The sequence below is a fragment of the Orycteropus afer genome, unplaced genomic scaffold (assembly GCF_000298275.1).
Source record: "Orycteropus afer afer isolate SDZICR_OR568_19922 unplaced genomic scaffold, OryAfe1.0 scaffold00154, whole genome shotgun sequence".
Classification (NCBI taxonomy): domain Eukaryota; kingdom Metazoa; phylum Chordata; class Mammalia; order Tubulidentata; family Orycteropodidae; genus Orycteropus; species Orycteropus afer.
This window is the reverse complement of record NW_006921741.1, coordinates 1,359,216-1,365,871: the sequence shown is the minus strand read 5'-3', so window position 1 is coordinate 1,365,871 and position 6,656 is coordinate 1,359,216.

Genomic DNA, 6,656 nt, shown 5'->3' with positions numbered 1-6,656 from the left:
GAGGTCCCATGTGGGTCCGCCCACCTGCAGTGCCAAAGATCCACTCGAAAGATCTGCTCGGCTTCAGCGGCTCTGGAGTCAGGAGAGTGCCTGCTAGTAATCTGTGGTCCCAATATTACTGATAAAGTCAAGTGCAGGCCTCTCAGTGCCACTAAGCTGACCCAAGCCTACTCGGTAACGTGCTGTGGGGGCACCTTCCTGGCCCACCCTCCTGCAGCACCAGTGGAGTCTCTGCTTGGGTTTCAGCGGCGCTGGACGTGCCCATTTGCACCTAGCTGACCCAAGTTACTGATGAAATCAGGTGTTGAAGGTAGATCCTTGGGTGATCACTGGTATGCTGGTGTGGTTGCTGGTATGCTGGTGTGGTGTGTCTTCTGCCTTAACCCAGGGAGGTCTTGGATGGCCATTCTTGCCTGCCAGTTGCTCCCCCAGGCAAGTCTCTGATAGCCTTTCTCCGCTGCCTGTCTGTGCTCTGCAGGATAGATCTTCTTATTTTTTTCCCCTGTACCTTTCTCCTCTCTAATTCTACTCCTCTAAGTTTGGTGCACCATGACTCAGTGAGCTGTTCAGAGCACCAGAATCCCTAATTCCAACTGCTGTACCTAGTTTTTCAAGCACTAAGATGCTAGAGGGAAATAGCATGGTAATTACTGACGAGATTCTGTTTTGAATTCCAGAGCTCCTTTAATAGACTAGTATAGTGTGAGCATAACATTTATATGCACTGGGAAACCAAAAAATTAATGTGACTTGTTTTATTGTGATACTTGCTTTATTGTCATGCTCAGGAACCAAACCTGCAGTATCTCTGAGGTATGACTGTACATTATAGCATTTAATTCTGATAACACTATAGTAGATATGATTACTGTCCTCATTACAAGAGGAAACCAAGCTTGGTGATGTTAAATAAAATTTGCCCAGAGTCTTCCAGCCAGTGAGTGATAGAGCCAGGATTCAAGCTCATGCTCAAGTATTTAACGATGCCCTGCCTGTAGAGCCCTTTATTCAAACTTGACTGAGTGTTCATGGGCCTGGGCTTGGATTGTGCTTCTCCATTCACTGGTGAGCTCCTTGTGGTCAGGGGCCATGTCTCCTTCAACTTTGTATTTCCACTGTGGGCTTGGGATGAAAATTTGCTCAGTAAATTATTGCAGAATGAAGTAACCAATGAGTCAGTCCATCTATCTTTTAAGCAATCTTCATGTCTAATAATGAGTGATTGGTAACACAGTGGGTAAGCCAAACCCATCCCAGGTCTGGTGGCACAGTGCCTAAGGCATTTGACTGCTAACTAGAAGGCTGGTAATTCAAACCTACCAGCCATTCCTCGGAAGGAAGATTGGGTAATCTACTTCTATAGTGACACTGCCTTGAAAACCCAAGGAGTGGTCACTATGAATCAGATCTGACTTGGTGGCAGTGAGTATACCAGACTATGCTAATATGCAGATTTGGGCCTGGAAAGCCTGTTTTTCTGTAGCTGTCTTTATAGTGCCATTGAGCAGTTTTGAGAATTAATGGACACAGTAGAATTCTCTTTGAACATTAAAGTTTCTTTGAAAATGTGACAGCCTGGTTGGTTTTTGAATCCAGTGAAGTTTATGGAGGCATCTGGAAGGTTCTTTTGCATGTGGTGCCTTCTTCCTTCTGCATGGCAATTGTAATTTAAAATAGTGGTTTCAATTTCTGTTTGGAGGTATCCTGGGGTTTGTGGGCTAGGGAACTGAGGGGTTTTGTAAGAAAAATTAAGTATGGATTTGGGTTTTAGCCAAATAATGCCTAAAACAAATATCTTTGTTGAATTGATTTTTCAGTTCTGACAGATGAGAACAACCTCTTATTAAACGTCCAGTACCTTGTGACATTTTCTTTCCTTTCTTATATAAGTTTAATGTTTTTCTCTCCTAACTATGGTAATGCATGGGATTGCTCTACTGGAGTTTTGTGAAGTCAAAAGACATTTTAACAGATTTGTAGAAATTGTTCTAAAAAAACCTTTCCACCTAGATTACTGTTTTTTTTTTCCTCTTTTAAGAACTATGTGGGCTTTGTCCTTCATTGTAAGTGGTTTCTCTATTTAGTACAGTAAAGCTGAGGTCCTTGGATTTCAGCTCAGAAAGCTAGATCCTTTGAACCTAGGCCTGTGGGTTTGTTCATAGGAGTCTATACACAGCATTAATAATTGCTACATATCACTTGGGGAAATCTAAATTAAATAAAGGAAGCTTTCATTGGGTTGTATATAAAAGAGATTTAGGCTCTATTGTTAAGAATCTTGAGGGATTTTCAGGGGGAAGAAATTATTATAGTACAAGGGACTTTACTCATCTGTACCAGTCTGAGAAATCTTTAAATAGAGAGACACATGATTATTTGTTTTCCAGCATAAAATAATTCAAAGACCTACCCAAATCTCTTTTAAATAGAGAGACACATGATTGTTTTCCAGCATAAAATAATTCAAAGACCTACCCATGTTTCTTGCCAAAGCTTTTCTCTTTTCAAGTTCACTCCAACCCAACATAATTTTTTTTCCCCTGATTTTATTAGAGAGAATACCTCACTTGGTGATTGCTTGCTGTTAATACCTATCTTTAAATTTTGAAATATCTCTGTTTAAACAGTTCTTAACTACGATGAATCTTCCTTTTCACTGTACCAGACTGTGTTTCTGGTTTACTGCAGGCTGTGTCTGCTTCCTCTCCCCCTTCAGCAGCAGTAGTAGTTGCTTCCAGTAAGAAGGGGAAGGTGTGCCAAATAGGGATGGGGTGGATCTGTTCAGTATGTAATGGCTTTTTGGGTTACAGTGTAAATATTCAATGTCACCATATCCTGGAGGTAGGCAAGTTTTTTTTCTACTTTTTTTTTTGGAAAATTGTTAATCCAACACATTAGTACAAAGAATACCATAGTGCTTTATCTTTAAATATATCTGTATTTATCTTCTAAGTACAAGGTTATTTTTCTACATAATCATAATGCCATTATCAGATCCTAGAAATTTAACATTGATTCTATACTATTATTTAATATGCTATCTATTTTTAAATTTTTATTTATTTTGTTGTTGTTGTTGAGACTACACTCAGCAAAACATAACAATTCAACAGTTACTGTGTGCACCATTGGATGACATTGATTACATTCAATGCAGTCTATTTAATTTTTTTTTCTTTAATATCATCTGCCAAACTAATATATGATCATGGGTATATTCCCTTTTGCCTAGACATACCAGATCATTTAGCCTATCTACCTATGTATCCATAGGTATTTTAAAAATTTTCAAATGTATTTAAAATTTTTTAAAATGTATTTTAACATTTTGCCTTGGCTCAGTTAGTTCTGATGTGTAATAAGCCATGCCAAAACATAGTGGCTTAAAACAACCACCATTTATTATTGCTCACATGTCTGTGGGTCAACTGGGAGTCTTCTAATGTAGATCAGACTCAGCTGATCTTGGTTGGGCTTGCTAATACTTCTACAGTCAGCTGCTAGATAAACTAGGGGGGCTGACTGGTCTATGTTAGTCTCAGTTTGGATGGCTTATCCATGGAGTCTTTCATCTTCCATTGGGCTAGCCTAGGCATGGCTTGTTCACAAGGCATAGGCATATGGGCTGGCTCTGTGAGAGAGAGTAGGAAAGAGGGGGGGAAAGGAAGAGGAGGGAGAGGGAGAGATAAGGAGGGAGGAAGGGAGAGGGAAAGAGAGAAAGGGAAAGAATGCAAAGCTTTGGACTGGCACAACCTCACTTATGTTATAGTCTTTTGGCCAAAGCAGTCACAGGCTCATCTTGATGGAAGAAGCTGCAAAATCATATTGCTTAGAGTGTGAGTACTGGAACCTGAACAGTTGTGGCCATTTTGCAAAAAATCATTTCCTTGTTTCTTATTCTAAGGCCGGGCTCCAAGATAGGTGGGCTCGGGGCTTGGGACTGCTTTGCTTGGGCACAGCTCTTATTCTAAGGCCGGGGCCTGAGGTAGGTGGGCGCAGGGCTCAGGGTAGCTTCGCTTGGAAGCGAGTCTTATTCTAAGGCTGGGGCCCAAGGTAGGCAAGCGCAGAGCAGTTAGGAACAACTAAGAGAAACAAACTTGTCTGTCAGTTTGTTGTCCTCTGGTGGCTTATGTGTTGCTGTGAGGCTGGAGGCTATGCCAGGGTGTTGCAAAATGCTAGCGAGGTTACCCACGGTGGACAGGTTTCAGTGGAGTTTCTCGGCTAAGACAGACTCAGAACAAGGAAGAAGCCATCTACTTCTCAAACAATTGGCCAGTGAAGACCTTCTGAATAGCAGTGAAACACTGTCTCATATGTTACTGGAAAACTTTATGAATAGCCCTGAAACATTGTCTGATATAGTCCTGGAAGATGAGCCCATCAGATCAGAAGGCAGTCAAAATTTGACTGAGGAAGAGCTGACTCCTCAGAATAGACAAGACCTTAACGATATGGATAGAGTAAAGCTTTCAGTACCTTCATTTGCTGATGTGGCACATCTCAAAATCAGTAGAAATAGATGCAAACATCCTTTAATAATTGGAACATGGAATGTATGAAGTATGAATTTAAGAAAATTGGAAGTTGTCAAAAAATGAAATGGATGTATAAAGATTGATATCCTAGGCATCAGTGAGCTGACTGTGTTTGGCCATTTTGAATCAGACAACCATATGCTCTACTATGCTGGGAATGACAAATTGAAGAGGAGTGGTATGGCATTCATCATCACAAAGACTGGTTCAAGATCTGTCCTGAAGTACAATCCTGTCAGTGATAGGATAATATCCATACGTCTACAAGGAAGACCAGTTAAATACTACTATTATTCAAATCTATGCACCAAGCACCAAAGTCAAAGATGAGAAAATTGAAGATTTCTACCAACTTCTGCAGTCTGAAATTGACCGAATATACAATTAAGATATGTTGATTATCACTGGTGACTGGAATGCAAAAGTTGGAAACAAAGAAGAGTCACCGATAGTTGGGAAAATACAGCCTTGGTGATAGAAATAATGCTGGAGATCGCATGATGAAAATTTGCAAGATCAACAACTTATTCATTGCAAATACCTTTTTTCAACAACATAAGTGACAGCTATACATGTGGACTTCATGATGTGGAATACACAGGAATCAGATTGACTACATCTGTAGGAAGAGGTGATGGAGAAGTTCAATATCTTCAGCCAAAGCAAGGCCAGGAGCTGACTGTGGAACAGATCATCAACTGCTCATATGTAAGTACAAGTTGAAGCTGAAGACAATGAAAACAAGTCCACAAGAGCCAAAACATGACCTTGATAATATCCCTCCTGAATTTAGAATAGATTTGATGTATTTAACACCAGTGACCAAAACCAGAGGAATTGTGGGATGACATCAAGTATATCATCTATGAAGAAAGCAAAAGGTCAGTAAAAAGACAACAAAGGAAGAAATGACCAAAATGGATATCAGAAGAGACTCTGAGACTTGACCTTGAGCAAAGAGTAGCTAAAGGAAATGGAAGAAATGACAAGATAAAAGAGTTGAACTGATTTCAAAGAGCTTGAACAGACAAAGCTAATTATTATCATGAGACCTGGAGTTAGAAAACCAAAAGGGAAGAACACACTTGGATTTCTCAAACTGAAAGAACTGAGGAGAAAATTTAAGCCTCAAGTTGCAATATTGAAAGATTCTACAGGCAAAATATTGAATGATGCAGGAAACTTGAAAAGAAGAGGAACGAATACATAGAGTCACTGACCATAAAGAATTGGTTGATGTTTATTCATTTCAAGAGGTGGCATATGATCAAGAACCAATGGTATTGAAGGAAGAAGTCAAAGCTGTACTGAAGGAATTGGTGAAAAACAACAGGAATTGACAGAATACCCACTGAGATGTTTCAACAAACAGATGCCCTGCTAGAGGCACTCACTTATCATGTTAGACTGGGTTCTCTAAAGAAGCAAAACCAGTAAAGCTTATATATACTTCTAGTTGTTGTTGTTATGTGCCGTCGAGTCGGACCCGACTAAAGCGATCCCCCCATGGGTTTCCGAGGCATATCACTATGGAAGTAGATTGCCAAACCTTCCTTCCAAGGAGTGCCTGGTGGGTTTGAACCACAAGCCTCCTGGTTAGCAGTCAAGTGCCTTAGGCACTATGCTACCAGAGTGTTCATATACTTCTAGAGAAAGAGAAATTTATCTTAGGAAAATGGCTCACACAGTTACAGAAGCTGACAAGTCTTCCTGGATCAAATGTCAAGCTGGAGGCTTTTCCTGACTCACACAGCTGCAGGGGCTGACAAGCTCAAGGTTGGCAGGCAGTATTCTGGCTGTTGACTCCAGTGAATGACGAATCTAAGATCTTCAGGCCATATGGTGGATTGTTCGCTCACAGACAGTTGTATGCAGCACAACAGGATCCTGATCCAGAGAAGAGTGTCTCTTTTTCCAGGATGTCCATAAATTTATTGGAAGCAGGCCACACCCCTAGGGAAACTCCTTTTCAATGGATTGGCTGCTCAAAACATATACATCTGATCCCATCATGGGAATAACCCACATCATAACTGCTTAAACCACACAGAATTGTGATCCAGCCAAGTTGACACACAGCTCCAACTATCACAGTCCACCCCTTGTCAACCTGGCAGTTGT